This window comes from Lissotriton helveticus, chromosome 5_1, assembly GCF_964261635.1.
Source record: "Lissotriton helveticus chromosome 5_1, aLisHel1.1, whole genome shotgun sequence".
NCBI classification, from domain to species: domain Eukaryota; kingdom Metazoa; phylum Chordata; class Amphibia; order Caudata; family Salamandridae; genus Lissotriton; species Lissotriton helveticus.
Window position 1 is genome coordinate 690,899,485 of NC_136065.1, and position 27,793 is coordinate 690,927,277.

A 27,793-nucleotide genomic window follows, 5' to 3' on the forward strand; every position below is an offset into this window, starting at 1 on the left:
GTATGTGTTTTTAGGTGATTTCTTCATCACATTATGTCGCAGCGAAGACATCAAACTGTTTACTCTTCCTTTAGAAATCACCGGTCGTGGAAAGCCGAATCGACATTTGGTGTAGAACTTGTCCTTGTTTCTGAATTTACGACGACAGTACTTTCCACAACGATGGCTTTGGAAACGTAGAACTTTTTCTCTTAGGCTTTTCTTCTCCTTTGCGTTTGGAACAGCACACGTAGAATACTGTTGTATGAAACTCATCACTAAGTCTTCTGGATCCGTTCCAAATTTAGGTGCATCCTTGATCCACAGCAGCATATGTATATGAGGAGCACCTCTTGCTTGGTACTCCTTTCTCCAGAAGAAATCCAACACCTCTCCAAGAGGTGGATTTCTCTTGTTCATGATGAAAGACATCATAGCTTCAAATCTATGATTGAAGTACCTGCATACATTGACTGGATCCAAAGAGCACAGTTCTCCGGGTGTCTTGAATTCGATGTTTTCAATGTTTCCATTTGCCTCTCGTAGAAATTCAAGTAAGTCTTCCCAGCCATACTCGGCACAGCTCAGAGTGAGGAACCATGTGGGAGTTCCTAAGTTCCTCAGCATACATTTTAAATGACCATGACGACGGTACCAGTACTCATTAGTACCACGCTGACACGCCATGAGATTAATCAGGTGACAATCCAAAATACTGTCTTGGACATTGACTTTATCCATAAAGTCACTTGCCGAGATGTTTTGCATGTGTATACCACTTTTCAAGATGTGGTTCATTGCATATGACAGTCCAGACAGATCGCTTTCAAACAGGAGATGAAACAAATAGGGAATGCATTGTCGAAACCTAGCATCTCCTGCATACAATCGTAAAGTCCGGTATTCAGAAGCAGGAATTTGATGAGCTCGCTCATCATATCTTCCTCCCTGACCTGTTGGAAATAGCTGTGGGAAACACTGAGCTTCCAAACTTTCCTCCCAAACACTAATGGGACTCCCTTTGGCTTGTTTCATTTGAAACAACTCAATAGCATTCCCCATGACTTCCTTGGAATGCAAAGGATGAACACTATAATGTTCATATATTTCTTCACTTTTAGAGGGTTCTACTTTCTCAATTTGACCAGCACACAAATCGCTATCCTCTTCCTCACTTACTTCCTCTTCTGCAACATATACATTCTTATAGTACTTATTATTTTTTTTCAAATACAATGTTGCCTTTTTGACTTTCCTAACATCCACTAAATCTTGCCATATTTTCTTATTCTTTGTCGGAACCCCATTAACTAAGATAACCAGAGGTTCCTCTTCCACTTTTTCTACTCCAATTGTATTAATGTTTTTCTTCAAATCTAGAGGCAAATAAACAACTCTTCCCTTTAATCCTCTCTGTAAATCTGATGGAGGCAATTTCCCTGTCTTTGGCTCCATTCTTACAATAGCCTGAAAGGGATGGATACTTTGAATCAAAATAGATTCATAAGTATTTAAATCCTTCAATTCAGAAGGAATCTCAATCAATTCCAGATTATTATGAACCGCTCTAGCAGGCATCTGGTTTTGATTTAATTTGTTACAACAATAAGTACACACACGTTGATCCGATCCCAAATCAGAACAATTTTCTACCATCAAGTATGTTGCGAAATCCTTCCATTCACTAATATTTTCCCTTTCACTTTTTGCATATAAATCCACTAACTTAGTCTGATTCTTATAATAAGTGCGTCGACAACACACACAAGTGAAATTAGGCCTCTCACTTGATTTAACCTGAAACGTGGCAATTTCCTTCTGAAAATTATCTGTACTGGAAACCTGTACACTGTCCTCCACATTACCCTGTTCTTCTGGGTCAATTTCAACATTCTCCTCTTTACTTCCAAAGTAACAAAACTCAATTTCTTCACAAATATTCTTCACATCTATTTCAGAACCATGCAAAAGAGCAGCGCATAATTGTTTAAGCATAATTGCTGGACTCTTAGCATAATACAACATTCTAACTAATTTCCTCACTTTATTATGATGCACTGCTAGCATCCTGAAATGATGAAAAACACTCTGGCATATTCTCCTGGAAAGACAAGCCAGTGAATGACCATGCAAACCTGTCACTTCTCTCACTCTGCAAGGATCTAATTCTTGCAACAACATCATTTTCTGCTTCAAACTTTTCTTATTAAATGTCCGTACAAAATCACAAAGCAAATTGATGGAATCCTGTCGTACACTGCAAATACTACTACACTTCCAGGTGTACACAGGACCCTTAGGACGTCTTCCTAAAACCTCATTACCTAACACCTCTTCTGTCTCTGTTGTCACAAGTTTTTCTTTTTCAACTGGACAACCATCTTTCACCTCATAAGCTCGACCACTGGTGTCAACTGCATGCACCAAATCATTATCCTGGAAATAACTCTCCTCATTGAAAAATGCCTCACAACTTGAACTATGCATCCATTCTCCGGAAAAAACTTCACAAAAATTACTACGATTAACTATTCTCTTCCATCTACTATTTCTTTTGAAATCATAAATTGCCTTGTTTAGCTTCCTAATTCTATTGATTATCAAAATAAATAACTTTCGCTTTATTTCAAATGCCTGATCAATAACTTTCCCAACTTTTTTTTTCTCTTATAAAAAACCACTTTCTGTTGACCTTTCTTAATATTTTTTAACAAATTGCAAATTATCCTGTTGCGGAACATTCATCTACGAATGTCCCTAAACTGTTGTTTCCTTCTACTATCATGCACAGAGTTATCTCTTGCTCTAGCAGTAACATTTTTGATTGGCCTTTCCTTTCCGTTTAAATTGCTTCTCTTTTTCTGGACTAAAACATTTTCTGTACTACTACTTTTTTTTCTACAAATGTTTCTTATGAATGTTTTCGTGCTCTTACCCGGTGCTTTCTTGGTGACTTGACAAGTTTTTTTTGTAGAGGACTACTGCATTATTTCATGGACCTGCTGTCTTTGACGTTTTGCAGCCTTTCTAATTCTATCCTTGGTTGGCATTCTCAAATTTTGAAATGATCTGCAGTTGAATCTGTGGTAAAATATAATAAAAAATGTTATTAACCACTATTACCAAACAGTAAATCAATAACAGTCATCAAAAACTTAACACACTACTTGACATTTTTACATAGAATATTTTTTACTGCTTTGGCAAATTTAGAATACACAAATAGCAGAAAAGAAATGGAATTCTTCTTCATTTTACCTGTGCTGTTTTATATGTGAATCTGATCTAATTTTATGAGCATATTTTAATATTTTATTGAAGACACTACACATAACCTGTTTTTGAAGGTGTGTTTAATTTTAAATGAAACGGTTTACATTTTTACTTTTCATTTATTATAAATTTTAAAAATAAATGTTTATAGTTCCATAGGCTCAAGCACGTCAGCTTCCCACCCTATGTCATACAATTCTGACAAATCGGCATCCTCATCATGTTCTTCATCATCCTCAGGATTTAAATCATCCAAGGGATCTACTTCCACTGACGTTTCAATTACAAGTTCAATGATAAGGTCAAAATCAACTGATTGCTGATTGTCACTCATGGTTGATGTTGTCGTTATCTTTAAAGAAAGAGAACAACAATGAGATGTTGCAGAGTAAGAGACAAATCTCAGAGATTATAATAGTAAAATTGTTTAACAAGAGTAACATTTTGCAGCTATTATTTAGCCATGTCCAGCGATGCTGAGGAGGTGAGGCCTATGTCCAAGTTTTCAGTGAACAGGACTCATCTCTTCTTAACCTTGGATAAGCCTCACCGACTCTGTGTCCCCTGCTCATACTTAAATGTACAGGGGCAGATTTATGCTAAGTGGCGCATCCCCACGGATGCACCAGTTAATGTGCACCGCTGCTCTGCCACCCATAGTGTGCCGCATTTACAATGTGGAGCACCATTGAGCAAAAACAGCACAGATGCGTCACGTATCTGTGCCGCAAAAGCAGCACATTGCAGGAATCACGTCATAAGCGCGACATGTCTACTGCAATGCACAGGAGGAACCCTCACATTGCATGGTGCATCACTTCTTATGCCTGTTTCAAACAGGCGTAAGGATTTGATTCAGCAATGCTATAAAGCTGACTCAGTGAAATCTTCTAAATTTCACTGTGTTAGTTTTACGAGCTTTCATGCAAATTAATGCATACCTTGCAACAAAACACCTATATGAAAACTGACGCAGGTTTCATGTGGCACAGGACTTTACAGCATGACACATCTGCCTAGATGCATCAAGTTGTAAATATGTCGCCACATAGCAAATCTTTTCCACCGCCGCTGCGTCACAAAAGTGACGCACAGTGACGCAAAAAAGACATACACCTATCATAAATCTGACCCTAACATTTTAAATGATTCATTCAAGATTACGATAAAGTGTGGATTATCCAGAGGTTTGTTTGAGGTGAGGCCTACTCAGGGTTGCAGATGAAATTTACGCTTGTTAAAGAGTACAGAGGAGATAATACATGTGAAGGCCTACCAATGAAGTAAGTCATATCCACTTCACTCTTGAACAAAGGCCAGACCTCTTCTGTGTCCGTGGACAGACCTAAACCTCATCTGCACAATGTCATTCGTAAACTTAGGAAACACAGGTGATGTAATTGAAAAATGTGGAGTTTCTTTTCCTCATTTCACAATCACATCACCTGTGTTTCCTTTGCTTAGGTATCTCATAGTGCAGATGGACTCTAGCATATGAAAGAGTACACATAAGTTGAGCAGTGTATACAACAATTTTGACATTTACAGAAGATTCAGCTTCTTATCTTGTTGGAGATGAAATGAGGCCTGTCTTGCAACATGGTGCATCTTTTCCATCACTGCTGCATCGGTTTCATGTGGCATGGGACTTTACAGCATGACACATCTGCCTAGATGCATCAATTGTTAAATATGTCTCCACATAGCAAATCTTTTGCACCGCCGCTGCGTCACAAAAGTGATGCACAGCGGCGCAAAAGAGGCACACACCTATCATAAATCTGTCCCTAACATGTTAAATGATTGATTCAGGATGACGATAAGGTGTGGCCTATCCAGAGGTTTGTTTAAGGTGAGGCCTACTCAGGGTTGCAGATTAAATTTACGCTTGTTGAAGAGTATAGAGGAGATAATACATGTGAAGACCTACCAATGAAGTAAGTCATGTCCACTTCACTCTTGAACAAAGGCCGGACCTCTTCTGTGTCCGTGGACAGACCTAAACCTCATCTGCACAATGTCATTCGTAAACTTAGGAAACACAGGTGTTGTAATTGAAAAATGTGGAGTTTCTTTTCCTCATTTCACAATCACATCACCTGTGTTTCCTTTGCTTAGGTATCTCATAGTGCAGATGGACTCTAGCATATCAAAGAGTACACAGAAGTTGAGCAGTGTATATGTGAAGGGGCAGAGCCTACCTCCAGGTCGCAGCGATCCCGTACGAACGCCCTTAGGGGCGACAACACTAACCTGCCGCCCAAACCGGCTACACCTCTCTCTGTCTCCCTGCAGGTACCGACAGCATCGCCGGCGCCCAGCAGACCGGAAACGACCTGGAACGACCCCGGAAGTGCAACGGCCACTAAAGGACCGGAAGTGACCCTGCATGACCCCGGAAGCCTTTCCTCAGCGACCCGAGGGGATCGTATAAAGACCAGCAACACAGAGGTGGATGGATCCCCAGCGGTGGACTCGTGGCAGGAGTTGGCGAGACGCGAAGGACCAGCGACGGAGGCTGTAGGAGAGCGGACGCGAGGAGAGAGCGAAGAAGAGGAAGAACTGTGGTGCGAGGATTGGTGGCATCCTCAGGAGGTGGCTGGAAAGCGGCCGTAACTCGGATGAGAGTTGCGGCGGGGCACGTGAGTAATCTGTTATCATTCTCCGTGTTTTCCCCACCTTGTGTAATTAGTGTAAATAGTGTAAATCTTGTACAGATATCACGCGCACCCGCACTGTGTAATATAGTCACCCCCGCACTGTATGATACCTACCACCCCCCCCTCCCTTCACGACAACCACTCTATTCCGACACCTCCCTTTTCTTTCCCGTCTTACCCTACCCTGTCCTCCTCCCTCACCGTCTATTTCCGTCCCTACACTCCCGGTGCCGGTGACAGTCATCTAAGTTCCGTGTGCTTTGGAACTAACTGCCCTGTGTCTTTCTCACTTACCTCCGAGGGACACCCCAACGCCCGCCAACAGGAAGGAGATCCCCAGCCCGGCGGAGGAAGACCTACCTGTGTTCCCCTCTTCGAACCCCCTCTCGAGGACCCGGAACAGGACCAGCAAGCAGTATACCCGGACACCGTGCCCAAGGCTTTGACTTCCTCTGTATCTAATAAAATCCTTGCTAACCATAGCACACTACATTCGGCCTCCACGCCTGTTATTCCGGCCCGCACACCCCCACACCCCACAAGTGGTGTCAGAAGTGGGATCGCCCGGGAGCATGGAGGCCGCCGTCAAACAGCTGGCCGAGGGCCAGGAACTCCTCGGCAAACTGATGGAGAGGTTTCTGAAAACCGCAGAAGATGACAGGGGCCAATTGCACGACGTCCTGAAGGGACAGGGCACAGCCCAGGACCAGGCCCTGGAAAAATTGACCACCGTCATGGGGCAGCAGAGACCAATGGCATCGTTACCCTCGGTAGTCCTGCAGAAGTATGTGGCTGGCGAAGATCCAGACTTTTTCTTCACCAACTTCGAACGGCTTGCTCAGGCCGCTGCCTGGCCCGCAGATCGATGGGGCCATTACCTAGGTCCCCTACTAACAGGGGAACTGCAAGCAGCCTATCAGCAGGCCAACATCCAGGGACAGACTCCCTATGCGGATATAAAAAAATGCATCCTGGAACGTCTGGGGATAGATGACGAAACCTACAGGGTTAGACTCCGCCAGGCCAAGGAGGGACCCCAAGAGAATCCCCGGGCATTGTCGTTCAGGATACAAGACTTGGCCGACCGATGGCTCAAACCTGCAACCTCAAGTAAGGCTGAAATAATGGCCAAGATATACCTCGAACAATATCTGGCTTCCCTACATCCCGCTACGCAGAAGTGGGTACGCCAACATGCCCATTTGACTCTTGACAGTGCTGTCGAAATAGCCAGTGCCTATAATCGAGCACAGGAAGGCCAGCGGGCGAGGGAAGAACACCCAACCCACCCAGGTCGGGGCAACCATCCCAGGCCAACGAGACCACCTCCGGTGCAAAGAAAACCAGGTTTTGTATCGATTTTAGGGAGGTAAACAAAATCTCAGCCTTCGATTCCTAACCCCTACCTCGGGTAGACGAGATGGTCGAGCGCATCGGAAGGGCCCAGTATATAAGCACCCTCGACCTCTGCAAAGGATACTGGCAGATTCCCTTGAGAGCCGAGGATAAACACAAAACAGCATTTTCCACCCCAGAGGGACTGTTCCAGTTTAGAGTTATGCCCTTTGGCCTTCATGGAGCCCCAGCAACATTTCAACGGGCCATGAATCAGGTTCTACAGCCCCACTCCCACTACTCGGGTGCGTACCTAGACGACATAGTCATCTACAGTGACACCTGGGAGCAGCATCTGTCTCATGTACGAGCAATCGTAAACTCCCTAGGTGCCTCTGGCTTCACCATAAATCCCGTCAAGACCACGTTAGCCGCCCAAAGCGTAAAGTACCTGGGATACCTGCTGGGGGAGGGACATATTCGGCCACAAGACAGCAAGGTCAGGACCATCCAGGACATTCCCTTTCCCCAAACTCGTAAAGATCTCCGAGCGTTCCTGGGTATGCTGGGATATTACAGGAGATTTATACCTAACTTCTCCCATACGGCAGCCCCCTTGACGGATCTCCTAAAGAAAGCAACGAAAACGGAGGAGATCCTCAAACAACCAACCCCCTTGTTGTTACAGGCCTTTCATCTCCTCAAACATTCCCTGACCTCAGAACCCGTGCTGATGAGTCCTGACTATTCCAAGCCCTTTATATTGCAGACCGATGCGTCAGATCAAGGGTTGGGGGCAGTGTTGTCTCAAAAGGACGAATCAGGGGCGGAAAAACCCGTTCTATACCTAAGCAGGAAGTTATTTCCCCGTGAGACCAATTATTCAGTGGTAGAAAAAGAAGCCCTCGCCATTAAGTGGGCAATCGAAAGCCTCCGGTATTACTTGGAGGGGCGGGAATTCATTCTATACACAGATCATGCCCCTCTTGAATGGATGGCGCGTAACCGGGGTAACAATGACAGAGTACTCAGGTGGTTCCTCTCTCTCCAACCTTTTCGCTTCCGAACCTTACATCGGAAAGGGCAAGAACAGGGTAACGCGGACTATCTCTCCCGGTACCCACCAAACCTAACCCCTACAAGAAACAATCCTAGGGAAAGGGGATGTGAAGGGGCAGAGCCTACCTCCAGGTCGCAGCGATCCCGTACGAACGCCCTTAGGGGCGACAACACTAACCTGCCGCCCAAACCGGCTACACCTCTCTCTGTCTCCCTGCAGGTACCGACAGCATCGCCGGCGCCCAGCAGACCGGAAACGACCTGGAACGACCCCGGAAGTGCAACGGCCACTAAAGGACCGGAAGTGACCCTGCATGACCCCGGAAGCCTTTCCTCAGCGACCCGAGGGGATCGTATAAAGACCAGCAACACAGAGGTGGATGGATCCCCAGCGGTGGACTCGTGGCAGGAGTTGGCGAGACGCGAAGGACCAGCGACGGAGGCTGTAGGAGAGCGGACGCGAGGAGAGAGCGAAGAAGAGGAAGAACTGTGGTGCGAGGATTGGTGGCATCCTCAGGAGGTGGCTGGAAAGCGGCCGTAACTCGGATGAGAGTTGCGGCGGGGCACGTGAGTAATCTGTTATCATTCTCCGTGTTTTCCCCACCTTGTGTAATTAGTGTAAATAGTGTAAATCTTGTACAGATATCACGCGCACCCGCACTGTGTAATATAGTCACCCCCGCACTGTATGATACCTACCACCCCCCCCTCCCTTCACGACAACCACTCTATTCCGACACCTCCCTTTTCTTTCCCGTCTTACCCTACCCTGTCCTCCTCCCTCACCGTCTATTTCCGTCCCTACACTCCCGGTGCCGGTGACAGTCATCTAAGTTCCGTGTGCTTTGGAACTAACTGCCCTGTGTCTTTCTCACTTACCTCCGAGGGACACCCCAACGCCCGCCAACAGGAAGGAGATCCCCAGCCCGGCGGAGGAAGACCTACCTGTGTTCCCCTCTTCGGACCCCCTCTCGAGGACCCGGAACAGGACCAGCAAGCAGTATACCCGGACACCGTGCCCAAGGCTTTGACTTCCTCTGTATCTAATAAAATCCTTGCTAACCATAGCACACTACATTCGGCCTCCACGCCTGTTATTCCGGCCCGCACACCCCCACACCCCACAAGTGGTGTCAGAAGTGGGATCGCCCGGGAGCATGGAGGCCGCCGTCAAACAGCTGGCCGAGGGCCAGGAACTCCTCGGCAAACTGATGGAGAGGTTTCTGAAAACCGCAGAAGATGACAGGGGCCAATTGCACGACGTCCTGAAGGGACAGGGCACAGCCCAGGACCAGGCCCTGGAAAAATTGACCACCGTCATGGGGCAGCAGAGACCAATGGCATTGTTACCCTCGGTAGTCCTGCAGAAGTATGTGGCTGGCGAAGATCCAGACTTTTTCTTCACCAACTTCGAACGGCTTGCTCAGGCCGCTGCCTGGCCCGCAGATCGATGGGGCCATTACCTAGGTCCCCTACTAACAGGGGAACTGCAAGCAGCCTATCAGCAGGCCAACATCCAGGGACAGACTCCCTATGCGGATATAAAAAAATGCATCCTGGAACGTCTGGGGATAGATGACGAAACCTACAGGGTTAGACTCCGCCAGGCCAAGGAGGGACCCCAAGAGAATCCCCGGGCATTGTCGTTCAGGATACAAGACTTGGCCGACCGATGGCTCAAACCTGCAACCTCAAGTAAGGCTGAAATAATGGCCAAGATATACCTCGAACAATATCTGGCTTCCCTACATCCCGCTACGCAGAAGTGGGTACGCCAACATGCCCATTTGACTCTTGACAGTGCTGTCGAAATAGCCAGTGCCTATAATCGAGCACAGGAAGGCCAGCGGGCGAGGGAAGAACACCCAACCCACCCAGGTCGGGGCAACCATCCCAGGCCAACGAGACCACCTCCGGTGCAAAGAAAACCAGGTTTTGTATCGATTTTAGGGAGGTAAACAAAATCTCAGCCTTCGATTCCTAACCCCTACCTCGGGTAGACGAGATGGTCGAGCGCATCGGAAGGGCCCAGTATATAAGCACCCTCGACCTCTGCAAAGGATACTGGCAGATTCCCTTGAGAGCCGAGGATAAACACAAAACAGCATTTTCCACCCCAGAGGGACTGTTCCAGTTTAGAGTTATGCCCTTTGGCCTTCATGGAGCCCCAGCAACATTTCAACGGGCCATGAATCAGGTTCTACAGCCCCACTCCCACTACTCGGGTGCGTACCTAGACGACATAGTCATCTACAGTGACACCTGGGAGCAGCATCTGTCTCATGTACGAGCAATCGTAAACTCCCTAGGTGCCTCTGGCTTCACCATAAATCCCGTCAAGACCACGTTAGCCGCCCAAAGCGTAAAGTACCTGGGATACCTGCTGGGGGAGGGACATATTCGGCCACAAGACAGCAAGGTCAGGACCATCCAGGACATTCCCTTTCCCCAAACTCGTAAAGATCTCCGAGCGTTCCTGGGTATGCTGGGATATTACAGGAGATTTATACCTAACTTCTCCCATACGGCAGCCCCCTTGACGGATCTCCTAAAGAAAGCAACGAAAACGGAGGAGATCCTCAAACAACCAACCCCCTTGTTGTTACAGGCCTTTCATCTCCTCAAACATTCCCTGACCTCAGAACCCGTGCTGATGAGTCCTGACTATTCCAAGCCCTTTATATTGCAGACCGATGCGTCAGATCAAGGGTTGGGGGCAGTGTTGTCTCAAAAGGACGAATCAGGGGCGGAAAAACCCGTTCTATACCTAAGCAGGAAGTTATTTCCCCGTGAGACCAATTATTCAGTGGTAGAAAAAGAAGCCCTCGCCATTAAGTGGGCAATCGAAAGCCTCCGGTATTACTTGGAGGGGCGGGAATTCATTCTATACACAGATCATGCCCCTCTTGAATGGATGGCGCGTAACCGGGGTAACAATGACAGAGTACTCAGGTGGTTCCTCTCTCTCCAACCTTTTCGCTTCCGAACCTTACATCGGAAAGGGCAAGAACAGGGTAACGCGGACTATCTCTCCCGGTACCCACCAAACCTAACCCCTACAAGAAACAATCCTAGGGAAAGGGGATGTGAAGGGGCAGAGCCTACCTCCAGGTCGCAGCGATCCCGTACGAACGCCCTTAGGGGCGACAACACTAACCTGCCGCCCAAACCGGCTACACCTCTCTCTGTCTCCCTGCAGGTACCGACAGCATCGCCGGCGCCCAGCGGACCGGAAACGACCTGGAACGACCCCGGAAGTGCAACGGCCACTAAAGGACCGGAAGTGACCCTGCATGACCCCGGAAGCCTTTCCTCAGCGACCCGAGGGGATCGTATAAAGACCAGCAACACAGAGGTGGATGGATCCCCAGCGGTGGACTCGTGGCAGGAGTTGGCGAGACGCGAAGGACCAGCGACGGAGGCTGTAGGAGAGCGGACGCGAGGAGAGAGCGAAGAAGAGGAAGAACTGTGGTGCGAGGATTGGTGGCATCCTCAGGAGGTGGCTGGAAAGCGGCCGTAACTCGGATGAGAGTTGCGGCGGGGCACGTGAGTAATCTGTTATCATTCTCCGTGTTTTCCCCACCTTGTGTAATTAGTGTAAATAGTGTAAATCTTGTACAGATATCACGCGCACCCGCACTGTGTAATATAGTCACCCCCGCACTGTATGATACCTACCACCCCCCCCTCCCTTCACGACAACCACTCTATTCCGACACCTCCCTTTTCTTTCCCGTCTTACCCTACCCTGTCCTCCTCCCTCACCGTCTATTTCCGTCCCTACACTCCCGGTGCCGGTGACAGTCATCTAAGTTCCGTGTGCTTTGGAACTAACTGCCCTGTGTCTTTCTCACTTACCTCCGAGGGACACCCCAACGCCCGCCAACAGGAAGGAGATCCCCAGCCCGGCGGAGGAAGACCTACCTGTGTTCCCCTCTTCGGACCCCCTCTCGAGGACCCGGAACAGGACCAGCAAGCAGTATACCCGGACACCGTGCCCAAGGCTTTGACTTCCTCTGTATCTAATAAAATCCTTGCTAACCATAGCACACTACATTCGGCCTCCACGCCTGTTATTCCGGCCCGCACACCCCCACACCCCACAGTATACAACAATTTTGACATTTACAGAAGATTCAGCTTCTTATCTTGTTGGAGATGAAATGAGGCCTGTCTTGCAACATGGTGCATGTTTTGCATCACTGCTGCATCGGTTTCATGTGGCACGAGACTTTCCAGCATGACACATCTGCCTAGATGCATCAAGTTGTAAATATGTCGCCACATAGCAAATCTTTTGCACCGCCGCTGCGTCACAAAAGTGACGCACAGTGATGCAAAAGAGGCATACATGGCTATGTAAGTTAAATAATCAAAATCTAAATTTGCCAAGCACACATGGGTGTGTATTTACAAGGACCTTCCACCACGAGGAAATGTCTTTAATTAAAATGGGAGAAATAACATCAAAGGGACTCAAATGCCTTTTAAATGTACCCCAAGCAACCTATGAAACTCTAGCAGTACATATCAAGAAACCTAATTGATTTCAGAAATCGTTTTTAAACACATCATCTAAATCAATGATATACCTACATTCAAGGGGAAATGACTTAAAATGGCCTAAGACACATGAAAGCGTTTTTTTAAGGTCCTTGCACCATTTTTGGGTCACTTTTAACATGGCTATGTTAGTCAAAGAATTCAAATCTAAATTTGCCAAGCACAGATGGGGGCGTATTTACAAGGACCTTGCACCACGGGGAAAGGTCTTTAATTAAAATGAGAAAAATAACATCAGAGAGACTCAAATGCCTTTTAAATATACCCCAAGCAACCTATGAAACTCTAGCACTACATATCAAGTAAACTAATTGATTTCAAAAATCGTTTTTAAACACATCATCTAATTCAATGATGTACCTACATTCAAGGGGAAATGACTTAAAATGGCCTAAGACACATGAAAGCGTTTTTTTAAGGCCCTTGCGCCATTTCTGGGTCACTTTTAACATGGCTATGTTAGTCAAAGAATTAAAATCTAAATTTGCCAAGCACAGATGGGGGCGTATTTACAAGGACCTTGCACCACGGGGAAAGGTCTTTAATTAAAATGAGAAAAATAACATCAGAGAGACTCAAATGCCTTTTAAATATACCCCAAGCAACCTATGAAACTCTAGCACTACATATCAAGTAAACTAATTGATTTCAAAAATCGTTTTTAAACACATCATCTAAATCAATGATATACCTACATTCAAGGGGAAATGACTTAAAATGGCCTAAGACACATGAAAGCGTTTTTTTAAGGCCCTTGCACCATTTCTGGGTCACTTTTAACATGGCTATGTTAGTCAAAGAATTAAAATCTAAATTTGCCAAGCACAGATGGGGGCGTATTTACAAGGACCTTGCACCACGGGGAAAGGTCTTTAATTAAAATGAGAAAAATAACATCAGAGAGACTCAAATGCCTTTTAAATATACCCCAAGCAACCTATGAAACTCTAGCACTACACATCAAGTAAACTAACTGATTTCAAAAATCGTTTTTAAACACATCATCTAAATCAATTATATACCTACATTCAAGGGGAAATGACTTAAAATGGCCTAAGACACATGAAAGCGTTTTTTTAAGGCCCTTGCATCATTTCTGGGTCACTTTTAACATGGCTATGTTAGTCAAAGAATTAAAATCTAAATTTGCCAAGCACAGATGGGGGCATATTTACAAGGACCTTGCTCCACGGGGAAAGGTCTTAAATTAGAATGGGAAAAATAACATCAGAGAGACTCAAATGTCTTATAAATATGCCCCAAGCAACCTATGAAACTCTAGCACTACATATCAAGTAAACTAATTGATTTCAAAAATCGTTTTTAAACACATCATCTAAATCAATTATATACCTACATTCAAGGGGAAATGACTTAAAATGGCCTAAGACACATGAAAGCATTTTTTTAAGGCCCTTGCACCATTTCTGGGTCACTTTTAACATGGCTATGTTAGTCAAAGAATTAAAATCTAAATTTGCCAAGCACAGATGGGGGCATATTTACAAGGACCTTGCTCCACGGGGAAAGGTCTTAAATTAAAATGGGAAAAATAACATCAGAGAAACTCAAATGCCTTATAAATATGCCCCAAGCAACCTATGAAGCTCTAGCAGTACATATCAAGAAACCTAATATTTTTCAAAAAACGATTTTAAACACATCATCTAAATCAATTGTATACCTACATTCAAGGGGAAATGACTTAAAATGGCCTAACACACATGAAAGCGTTTTTTTAAGGCCCTTGCACCATTTCTGGGTCACTTTTAACATGGCTATGTTAGTCAAAGAATTAAAATCTAAATTTGCCAAGCACAGATGGGGGCATATTTACAAGGACCTTGCTCCACGGGGAAAGGTCTTAAATTAAAATGGGAAAAATAACATCAGAGAGACTCAAATGCCTTATAAATATGCCCCAAGCAACCTATGAAGCTCTAGCAGTACATATCAAGAAACCTAATATTTTTCAAAAAACGATTTTAAACACATCATATCAATCAATTATATACCTACATTCAAGGGGAAATGACTTAAAATGGCCTAAGACACATGAAAGCGTTTTTTTAAGGCCCTTGCACCATTTCTGGGTCACTTTTAACATGGCTATGTTAGTCAAAGAATAAAAATCTAAATTTGCCAAGCACAGATGGGGGCATATTTACAAGGACCTTGCTCCACGGGGAAAGGTCTTAAATTAAAATGGGAAAAATAACATCAGAGAGACTCAAATGCCTTATAAATATGCCCCAAGCAACCTATGAAGCTCTAGCAGTACATATCAAGAAACCTAATATTTTTCAAAAAACGATTTTAAACACATCATATAAATCAATTGTATACCTACATTCATCGGGAAATGACTTACAATGCCCTAAGACACATGAAAGCGTTTTTTTAAGGGTCACTTTTAACATGGCTATGTAACTCAAAGAAACAAAATCTATTTGTAAAACACTTGACACAAAGCAACATTTTAAATACAGAACTTTCTTCATAATTTTCTCCCTAAAGCATACTATTGTCTATCTAAATTAAATGAATCTTTTCTCACCTTAGCAAATACTTTATGAGTTTCAAAACAGTCTCAGAAACACACCAATTTGTCTTTAGCAGAGCAAAAGGTATGCACTCCAGAGTCTGCAGCTATCAAAAGCACAGAAATGCTGTAACTCATCACACATATCTCTCATGTCACCCAATCAAAACTCTTCCCTCACTTTTTTCAAATCAACACCCTTCCCCCCTCTGCCCTCTCTGCCTTTTTTGCATAGCAACCACCTCCTGAAAGACCTCTGATGTTTGCAAGTTCACACAACAATGTTTCAATTGAACTCTGAACTCTCAGTGCACCTGCATATCCAGTGCAATCTTTCATTAAATGATTTTTTCTGACCATTCAAATTACATCTTTCAAAGAACTCATCCATGCACCCTAACTTTCTGTTTCAGCAATCAAAATCCACCAATCACTGCTACTGCTTCCTTAACACAGAAACTCCACAGTTTTTTTCATTTTAAACTCTTATTTTTCCAACTGCCATTTCATTGCCACACTTCATCTGACTGCAGCAGAACCTTCTCTCACCATGTTTTCTGTCTGGATTGTTGGACATAGTTACATCTACTGGGCTCAGAGGTATGTTGAGAACAGAAATTTACCTAACCTCAATTTACAAGATGTGGAAATTAAGTGGTTTGGCCACAGAGGATTAAAATGTCACCAATTGATACCATTGGTGAAAACCTTTATGCATTTGCCTAAACCTGACCTGTTAATTTTGCACTGTGGAGGTAATGACTTGGGCACTTTGACTGGTGTAGGTCTGGAAATGCTTTTAAAGGACACCTTTGAGCAATTGATGGCACTTTTTCCTCAAACTGCCTTGGTATATTCAGATATATGCCAAAGACAGAAATGGAGGTGGTCGAACCAATTTTGTCCACAAATTGAGAAATCGAGGAAGCATGTAAACAAATCTGTTTCAGCTTACATGAGAGACCATGGAATGGGCTCCATGTACAACAATAAATACATGCAAGATATCTACAGAGGAGATGGAGTTCACTTCTCAGATGAAGGGAACAGAGTTTTCATTCTGAATTTAAGACTGTGCATTGGTACCTACTTATAAGTACCTAAATGTACCATAAACCCAAAAGCTCTTCTCAGAGCTACCCTACATCTGATCACTCACAATTATTATTTTACTCTAACTTTTTTCACTAATTTTCAACAAAGTACGCTCCCCGGAGCGCTACCCGGTACGCGAACCGGAAGCTAACCGCGCGAATTTTTTTAAAAAAATGTTTTTTTTTCGCACATATGGGCCTCCTCAGCCATCCTCAGAAAACCTAGGGGGTCAAAATACGTCTACCGTGTCCCCTTCTACCCATTCTAAACATTATTTGCCCTCCATCTTGTATCTTAATTCGACCGAAACACAAAATGGTGGACTCCCGTAACGCTGCAGGTTCGCGTACCGGGGCGCTCACCGGGAAGCGCTCCATTAAAAAAGGTGGGAAAGTAATTTACAGAAGAAACCCTGGAGACACTTTCACCAAATATAGATTTGCTCATACTACATACCAATCCCTACCATTTTCACAAATTTGGTTGGAATTCCATTTAGCCATTTAGTCTGTAGACCTCTCTAAATACCCTGAGGTAAATTACTTCACAAAACACATCTGAAGTGTTGGAATTGACAACCAATGAAAATGTTACTTTCTTTTCCATTTTTTTTCCTGACATTTGATTGGTTATGTACCTAAATATAAAGGAAGAGAAGGAAACACAGCCATTTTGACTACTACTTCCTGGTGTACATTTCAATAGGATTTTCACTAATAACTTCAACTTCTTTTTAAAGGTAAGTTGTTATTTTAAAAACTGAAGTATATTGTGCACTTTAAGTTAATATGGTAAACTTTTTCTGATAGTTATATACTATCCCTCTGTAGTAGTTATAGATTTAGATAGACTTCTCTGTTATAGTTATGGATGGAGTTAGGCTTGTCTTTTATAATTATGAATTTACTTACGTTTAATCCCATACACTTTTTTATATTCCTACTTCCACTCTGCTACTATACACTGCCCAAAGATAAATTCACTGTTAAAAACTGCCTATCTAAAATTAATCCCAACAGTGCCCTATCTCTACTAATATATATTTTTTTATGCAAATTTCAGGCAAAATGGAAGGCGAACAGAAAGTATCATTTGAAATTGTCCTTGCAGAGACCAACGAAGAAATCATTGATCCAAATGATATTGAATTTATGGATGAAACTTGGGACCAAGAACTACTGCAATGTGTGCAATCAGTAGATGTCCTCCTTGAAAATGAGGACATTTTACACACTCAAACATTACAAGCTATGTTCAATGAAAATAACGACATTTCAGACAGTGAAATGGTAGACATTTTATTAAATTTTGAAACACAATGACAATAATAAATAATTGTTTAAAAAATAAATAAATAAAAAAAATCAACAAAACAAACAATCAATTAACATACAATATTTAAAAAGTCTATCATTCTTTTTTCCTAATAGTACGCTCCCCGGGCCGCTTCCCGGTTCGCGAACCGGGCGCTCCCCACGCAAAAAAAACAAAAAAAAATGTATTTTTTTTTTGCCCCGCGGGGCCCTTTTAAAGCCTCCACATCAAACCTAGGGGGTCGGGGAGGATCTACTATGCCCCCTTATGGTAATTTCCCCCTTTGTTTTGGCCTCCTCTTGTCTCTCGATCCTACCGAGAAACAAGATGGCGGCCGCTCCGGACTGTTTAGAATGTTGACAGACACCGGAGAGCCAATCAGCTTCGCTTCGCGAAGTTCCATTACGCGTCAAGTACGCGAACCGGAGCGCTACCCGGAGCGCGCTTACAGATATATATCTTTTTTTGAACGTTAATTTCTCAAAATCCACTGGAGCACATATATTGAGACCTAGCAAAGGCACATCGGGCTAACAGTCCCTACAATTTTGCTAAATTTCGTGCAAATCCATTCAGCCGTTCGGGCTAAAAGTGAGGCCAACCGCCCTATGGAAATTAACATGGGAAAAACACGTTTTGGGACCCCCCTTTTTTCTCGGCCCCCCCCTTGAAGAACCCCCCCCAAATTTTCAGGGGCTGCTCAGAAACAAAATGTTCCATTTTCCTGAAAATTTCAGCCAATTCCATCCACAAACGCCAAAGTTATTAGACATAGAATTTTCAAAAATCCCATAGAGAAAAAATCCTAACTATATATATATATATATATATATATATATATATAAAGAAATGGAGAGAGAAAACTCTTCCTCAAGTTTCTGCTCATTGGTACAGGTATATGATATGGCATTGTTCACTTTATTGTTCACTTTAAGCATCTGACATAGAATAATCCAACTTAATCTGTTTCTTTACCAGGCCCAACAAATGTAATGGTCAGCAAATTAATATATAACATTCAAAATTCTGAGTGAATATAGGTTTGGACTGAAATAAAAGTCAATACTTAGGAACTGTTAGAAATGTGTCCTTTCTGCAGGGCATGATTGCTAAAGGAATATGTCAAAACTAGACAATGCCAGCTACTCGCCCAGCCAAGCAGTTGTGCTCGAAACCACCTGGAACACCCTCTAATCGCACCCTGAAAATAAGCAAAATCGCTCCTTTTCATAGGCCCCAATACAGGCATTTTGCCATTCAGAAACTAGGCCCAAAACCACATTCCTGTTGATCGATTTTCTCCCAAAAATTCACTGGCACAGTAGACATCCCTAGCCATCAGTGATAGAAACCATTTTTGCCTGGAGCAACTGGAACCACCCCAAAAGCTTTTCCCGACAACCCCCAAAATGGGCCCATTGGATAACATTGCAACTCGCAACTTCACAAACGGAACGGAAACGAAGAAAAAAAGGTGAAAACTCACCTTTTTCGGTGGTACTATCATTGATACCATCTTGAACAACATTGTTCAGGTCCTCTCTGTGCTGCTGCTATTTGACTACGAAGCTCAGCCACCCCATTGTCACCAGATTCCAAGGTAGACTTTTGTGGTGAGTGTGCGTGTACAGTTAATGGTTGGTGTGTGTATGTTGTTGTTGTGCATTATTATATGCAACAACAATGGCCAGTGCGCATTACCTACATGTACATATTGATATATGCACAACATATATGTGTATTGAGATGATAATGTCACGATTTGCCTGAAGCGCCTGCCGAACTACAGGTCCCAGAAGGCTCAGTACAAGGGAGGAGCCTAAAAAGACATATAGGTGCACGTAGCACAAACGGGAGCTGTACATGATTCCATTTCTGAATTCTGTCTTGTTTTTGCTTTGGAGTTTAGAACATCAAGAAGTACTTGGTTACAGCGTTCTCGGCTGAGACGCTGTATTTCTGGCTAAAGAAGTTCCTGGCCTTTGTTTGAACGTTCGGCGGCTGCCGAACGAACTTTGCTGAAAGAAACTACCATCTGCGGCTGCGGCGGTATTTGTCTTAGCGCGTTCTCGGCTGAGACACGCTCGGGAGGAAGTCAAGGAGTTGAAGGCATTAGGACATTAGGCATTTGGGAGTCGTGTTTTCAGGATCCTTCCTGTCAGCGGCTTCAGAGGAGAAAAAGACTACGCGTTCTCGGCTGAGACGCGTTTCAGTTCTCGGAGTAGTTCCCTCGGTTTGGGTAAAACCTTTTGTTGTGCATTCTTCCCAGTGGCATTGGTGGCGGAATCTGCTGCTACATTACTGGATGGTGGATCTTCTTTGCTGGAAGATCGTGACATTGGTTTGGGGTAAGCCTCCTGTGAGGTTTCAAGTTTTTTGTTCTTTTTTTGTCTCATTGTTTGCTCTCATTCTTTGGATTGCAACCTTCTATGGCGGATAGACTTGGTTCCTATTTTCAGCCTGGATCTTGTTAACCATTTCTTAGTGCGAGACTATTGGAGTGGATATTGAAGTATCTGTCGATCCAGTACTTACCCTGTGAACATTTTTATTTTTACCGGTTATTGGAGACGGGTTCTTTATTTCATTTTGGGGAATTGGAAGGGTATGTATGGAACAAAGTGTGCTTCTCTTGAATAACAGTCTGGGAAAGCATGAATGGACTGTAATTGTGGCTTTATCTTGTAGAAAGCGATTGATCAGTGTAGAGAGACGCATCTGCTATCAGAATCAAAGAGGAAGGGTTCACCTCCAGAAAACTACTTTTGGTACGTGTTCTACTAGCGAGACTCTAATGAGAGTAGTTAGAGATACATGTTATAATCCTTGTGTTTTCTCGTTTCAGTTGTCCCTTCCCGTTCCAGTCCCTTCCCTTACCTTTCACTCACTTGATTACCTTTATGCTCTGTGTATTGTTATCAGTCAGAGTATGGGGAAATCAGGAGGTGGACCCCTTTGAGCATCGCCCTGATCCTGAGGAGGTGACGACCGTGACAGATGATTAGCAGAACTTACCTGTCTCCATGCCACAATTGCCCCACTGCCTCAGGACTCTGACGCCAGGATGGCAGTAAGACCACCAAGATCTAAATCAGTCCCTAAGTGTTTCTAATAACTCTTTCTTTTAATTTTGTTCTGACATTCCCTGTTAAATGGGCTTTTGTGAGGCAAATGTGTACCACTGGTCCTTATCTGCAGCAGTGGCCACTTGTTTATTCTATTCTAATCCCTTTGTGTATTCTAGTTCCACCTTTTACAACGTTCACCTAGGAAGTGCTAGACCCGAATTTAGGCTGCTGTATACCTACCTATAATCTCAGGTGACGTTACACAACAGTACTTGGTTAATTCTGGAAGTGCTTGTCAAAGAGTTGCACTCGCACTATCTGCAAAAAATCTGTGGCATCAAGTTCCACTTCTGGAACATGATGAAATATGGTGTTTCCTTCAGAGACTACGCGCCATATTTAGAGATTGGCAGCAAGGCACTCTGTGGTAAATGTGGCTGATGTTCCGTCCGTCATATTACAAGTCCAATTGACTCGGAGACATTTGAGATAAGGAAGACAGGTCAATTGTCACGTATGTAACCGGAGTAACCTGTTCATCAAACTCTAAATAAGGCCCTTCTAATGTAAACATGTTTTTTTTTCACTGAGTCAGTTTTCTTCTATTGCCGGAAACTAATTATCATATGTCTTAAAACTTTATTTCTGCTTTTAAACAGGTTGCCCATGCTGTTGGAATACATAGCAGGTGGAACATATTATATCATTAGAGTTAAATTTGTAATCAAGATACTGCATTTCGCTGAAAATATTACCAATAAAGTTGGCAACTGACTCAGGTAAATACAGCAGTAGAATACCTTAGGTGCTGTAAAGTATGGACAAGAAGAACCACTATTAATGTAGCAAAAGATAATGTACTGTAATCTCTGCTGATGCCCCCCATTTGACCTCACCTGCCTTTCCCTTTGCAATACAGTTGTTGCTGCAGCTCAAACACAAAATTGAAACGTGGTTTAGATCCATCACCAAGGACCACTCAAGATGGCCGTCGCGAGTCACCCTTATCGATGTGATGATGCTATCCCCTGAAGATCGCCCGACCCTTGCCTGCAATTACTGTGCTTAACAAGTATGATGAATTGCCATTGAAAGGTCACAGCTCACTGCTCTCTGATGAAATGCTGGCACTCAACACCAGAATTGCACAGCACAAACACCTGCCTTGATGGTCACTCGTTTCGAAGGTGCTGCTTGGCAGGATTTTGTAGGTGCAAGAATTGAAGAACTGAACATCTCATTCGAGGAAACTGCACAGTCGTCTTGTCAGTCGAGACTATCTGCACAGCACAGCCATGTTGCACATTGAGCCCTTTCCCAACTTGCTGTCTGCACTGTTGAATGGATGAAATCATATGATTTAGAAGTGAGCATTGCAGTCGGTTTTATTGGCAATTAAAGGACCACATGGAATGCACCCAATCACGACAGGCTCAAAGCTGCGACTGTCATGCTGAGTAGAGGCTGTAGTGATGATCCAGCGCCAATCAGGGATCGATAATCAATCAAAAACACATACAACAGGAGCCCATACTCATTTGCCCAATCATAAATCCCTGTTGATCCTGGTGAACACAAATCAGTTATTATTATACAGGCTCTCACACTAAATACATAACTGAGCCTGTTTATCAACTTATTTCCTCTGGTCCATGGACCTAAAGTTGAGAAGTTGATGGCAATAATTATTATCTATCTATACTACTAAATCAGTGGTTCCCAAACTTTTTCAACCCACGGCTCCCCTTGACCTAATCAGGCTGTTGGCCGCGGCTCCCCATTATGTTACTTTTTTTGGGGGCGGGTGGGGTATGTAAATCCAGCCTTGGGAGTACCTCCATTTTTCTCTCTGAAAATAACTGGGATGATTCCGGGCTTCTCACATCAGGACACCTCACATCAGGACACCTGACTAGCCCTTGATTGCGCCTCTGAGGGATTCATTGTACGCAAGACACATTATAGGACTGCAGACATACCCTAGATACAGTAATACACAAAATATGGCCCGGAGGCCTGTTGGCTCAACTTAAGTGCCCAACACTAAGTAAAGCTTGTGTTGCGTGTTCCAACTTTGGAATAACAACTAAAAACATGAAGTACTGCAATGATTTAATGTGGATAAAACAAAGCTATATTTAGGATGAGTAGCACTATATATCTATATCTATCAAGCCTCCCCGTAGTCGAAAAACGTAACATCTGTCTGCCATGATTTAAAAAGAATATCGTGAATATCAAAGACGGAGCAGCTGTTATTCATACATACATATATATAAATATATATATAGAGAGAGAGATAAACCACAACGCTCCTCTTGGACAGAAGAACACAACGCAGTGTTGTGACAAATACAGCCAGAGTTTATTCAGCAGGCTATGTCGGACGCATTTCACCTGAGCCAGCAGGCTTGTTCACCAACATTTGTTTTGTCAACAGTGCCACCATTTTATGCTGTGCATGTGATTGTGTCATGTGAGAACAGCAAACAATCGCAATCGACAACAGACTTGTAGTTTTTTACAAAAATACATTGGGTTTGTGAAGCACTTTAGGCTTGTTTCGAAAGACATGAAATGTATGCATAAAGTAGCAACATTTTGAGATACCACATTTATGACATTATAATAAGCACTGTCATTTCGACACAATTTGTCAATAACCACTGGTACGCGCCTCGTTGATTATATTTAAATCGGATCGCTGACATAATATCGAGGGACATAATATCGACTAGCAAAAATATCGTTGACAAAATATCGACAGACAGAATATCGAGTTTGTATCTACAACCAGGTAAGTACAAAAATATCGAGTTAAAAATATCGTTTACAAAAATATAGTTTATAAAAATATCGACTTTATTAAAAACAGTGTTAAATTAAATTAATATTAAAAATTAATTACTAAAATATACTTAAAAATACTTGAATTAACTTATAATAATTAAATAATTAATTAAAGATATAAAAAAAATTACAATCATATTTGTTAAAACATATATATATATGGTAACATAATATAATTAAATAATATCCGATATTATTACCGTACGGTAGCGGAAGTGTAAAAATTACTATTCCCACTTCAGAGAGTGCAACAGTAGGGAAAGCGTTGGATAGCGTAGGCATCAAAATTACTATTCCCACTCCAGTGAGTACAACAGTAGGGAAAGCGTTGGATAGCGTAGGGGTGAAAATTACTATTCCCACTCCAGTGTGTGCAAAAGTAGGGAAAGCGCTGGATAGCGTAGGGGTAAAAATGATTATTCCAACTCCAAAGAGTGCAATAGTAGGGAAAGCATTGGATAGCGTAGGGGTAAAAATTACTATTCCCACTCCAAATAGTGCAACAGTAGTGAAAGTGTTGGATAGCGTAGAGGTTAAAATTACTATTCCCACTCCAAAGAGTGCAACAGTAGGGAAAGTGTTGGATAGCGTAGGGGTAACAATTACTATTCCCACTCCAGTGGGTGCAACAGTAGAGAAAGCGTCGGATAGCGTAGGGGTAAAAATTACTATTCCCACTCCAGTGAGTGCAACGGTAGGGAAAGCGTTGGATAGCGTAGAGGTAAAAATTACTATTCCCACTGCAGTGGGTGCAACAGTGGGGAAAGCGTTGGATAGCGTAGGGGTAAAAATTACTATTCTCCCTCCAGTGAGTGCAACAGTAGGGAAAGCGTTGGATAGCGTAGAGGTAAAAATTACTATTCCAACTCCAAAGAGTGCAACAGTAGGGAAAGTGCTGGATAGCGTAGGAGTAAAAATTACTATTCCCACTCCAAATAGTGCAACAGTAGGGAAAGCGTTGGATAGCGTAGGGGTTAAAATTACTATTCCCACTCCAGTGGGTGCAACAGTAGGGAAAGCGTTGGATAGCGTAGGGGTAAAAATTACTATTCCCACTCCAGTGGGTGCAACAGTAGGGAAAGCGTTGGATAGGGTAGGGGTAAAAATTACTATTCCAACTCCAAAGAGTGCAACAGTAGGGAAAGCGTTGGATAGCGTAGGGGTAAAAATTACTATTCCCACTCCAAATAGTGCAACAGTAGGGAAAGCGTTAGATAGCGTAGGGGTTAAAATTACTATTCCCACTCCAAAGAGTGCAACAGTAGGGAAAGCGTTGGATAGCGTAGGGGTAAAAATTACTATTCCCACTACAGTGAGTGCAACAGTAGGGAAAGCGTTGGATAGCGTAGAGGTAAAAATTACTATTCCCACTCCAGTGGGTGCAACAGTGAGGAAAGCGTTGGATAGCGTAGAGGTAAAAATTACTATTCCCACTCCAGTGAGTGCAACAGTAGGGAAAGCGTTGGATAGCGTAGAGGTAAGAATTTGTATTCCCATTCCAGAGAGTGCAACAGTAGGGAAAGTAAATACTTCACATATTATTTAAAAAAATATTAATTAATATCTATAAAGAATTAATTAAAAGTAATTACCAATTTAATATAATATAATAATTAATCAATTACAATTACAAATTAAAATTATTTATTATAATTAATTACATATTAATACAAATTATTTACAAATTAAAAAATTAATAATTTCACATGTAAAAATTAATTAACAATTAATTCAAATTAAATACAATTAAATAAATTGATTTATTTAATTAATTATAAATAAATTACTTCCCACCCTATTCCCCTATAAACCCACAACCCGCTACAGAAAATAAATTAGTAAAAATAACATAATTAGCAATTAATCAATTAAATAAAATTAATTTGCAAATCAAATTTAATTAATTACCCATAAAAATTAATTAACAATTAATTCTAAATAAATACCAATAAATAATTTTACATATTTAATTAATTACAAATAAATTACTTCAAACCCAATTCCCCTATAAACCCACAACCCGCTACAGAAAATAAATTAGTCAAATTAACATAATTAGCAATTAATCAATTAATTAAAATTATTTGCCTATTAAAATGTAATTAATGACCAAATATAAATTAATTAACAATTAATTAAAACTGAATACCAATAAATACATTTACATATTTAATTAATTATAATTAAATTACTTCCCACCCTATTCCCCTATACACCCACAACCCGCTACAGAAAATAAATTAGTACAATTAACATAATTAGCAATTAATCAATTAATTAAAATTAATTGCCAATTAAAATTTAATTAATTACCAAATATAAATTAATTAACAATTAATTAAAAATGAATACCAATAAATACATTTACATATTTAATTAATTATAATTAAATTACTTCCCACCCTATTCCCCTATAAACCCACAACCCGCTACAGAATGAAATTATGCAAAAATTAAAAAAACTAAATTCATTAATTAAAATAAATTATAACACAAATACACACTTTTCACACATATAATAACATAAAAACACTATAAAAAATTAGATATTATTAAAAATTTGATATTTTTAATAACCTATATTATATACTTCGATATTGTAACTTTCTATATTTTTAACATTCGATATTACATTACTTACCTTAAAAACGATATTTTGGATGTCTATATTCTGTCCATTCGATATTTTGTCCAGACTATATTTAAAACTCGATATTATGTCCATTCGATATTTTGGAGTCGATATTATGTCTGTTTACTATTTAAATCCTAATTATAAACTCCAAGTGGGCGTTACCCAGCTTCACAACATCCCAATCGCTGTCCGATTGTGTAAACGATGTAGATCATCACAATAAGTGAATAAAACAAAGTGCACCACCTAAAGTCTAATCTAATAACAAAACAACAAAATAATATACAAAAACATATTTTAAAAGTGGAAATGTTAGGACGGATACAGGTTAATTGCTAATAATTCATATCTTTTGACTTACAGATGTGAATACAGGTCTTCCTCCATATTAAGGCCCATAGGTGCCTTAGTGTTAAGTTCCACAATATATCTTGATTCTAGCTTTCTTAAACTTTTCTGTCTATCCCCCCCTCTAATGTTAGGGGCAATCGCATTAATGACAAAGTATGTCAGGCCAGTTACATCGCTACCATGAAATGTTGAGAAGTGGTGAGCCACAGGGTAGGCTCTGTCAACAGGTTTAATGGCCCTCAAATGCTGAAGCACTCCCTTGTGTACCTGAAGAATTGTGCTGCCCACGTACTGTAATTTGCACAGGCCACACAATACGTACACCGCAAACTCTGTTTTGCAATAATACGGCCCTTTGATGTTTTTCTCAATTTGTGAGCAACCTGTCATATATTTGGTTGTGTTCTTACCATGTTGGCATGCCTTGCATTTCGAACATGTAATAAACCCATTCTTACGTTGTAGCCATAATTTTTTCGTGGGTTGATTAAAGGATATAGGCGCCATATTACTCACCAACATTTGCTTGAGTGATTTAGCTCTGCGGAAAGTTACCATCGGTTTCTTGGATACCATTTTACCCAACACTGGATCATTTCTGACCAGGTGCCAGTGTTTCATTAAATTACTCCGAACCTGACCACGTTGCTTGTTATATGTGGTTACCATTCTGCACTCACGTGCACCCTGTGCATTATTCTGCACTCGTTTGCTCGTTTCTGATGGTTGAAATAGAATCTCTTCCCTCGTTTTTTGTCTAACTTTGTGCAACGCACTTTGGATACATTCCTCTCCATATCCTCTTGCATAAAATGGTGGCACTGTTGACAAAACAAATGTTGGTGAACAAGCCTGCTGGCTCAGGCAAAACATGTCCGGCATAGCCTGCTGAATAAACTCTGGCTGTATTTGTCAAGACACTGCGTCGTGTACTTCTGTCCAAGAGGAGCGTTGTGGTTTATGTTAGCGAACCAAGCCTGGAGGTTCGCCGAACGACACATCCGCTGATCAGCTGCTGCTGCGGTTGTTTCCAAGCAAGTTGGAGAGGATATATATATAGATAGATAGA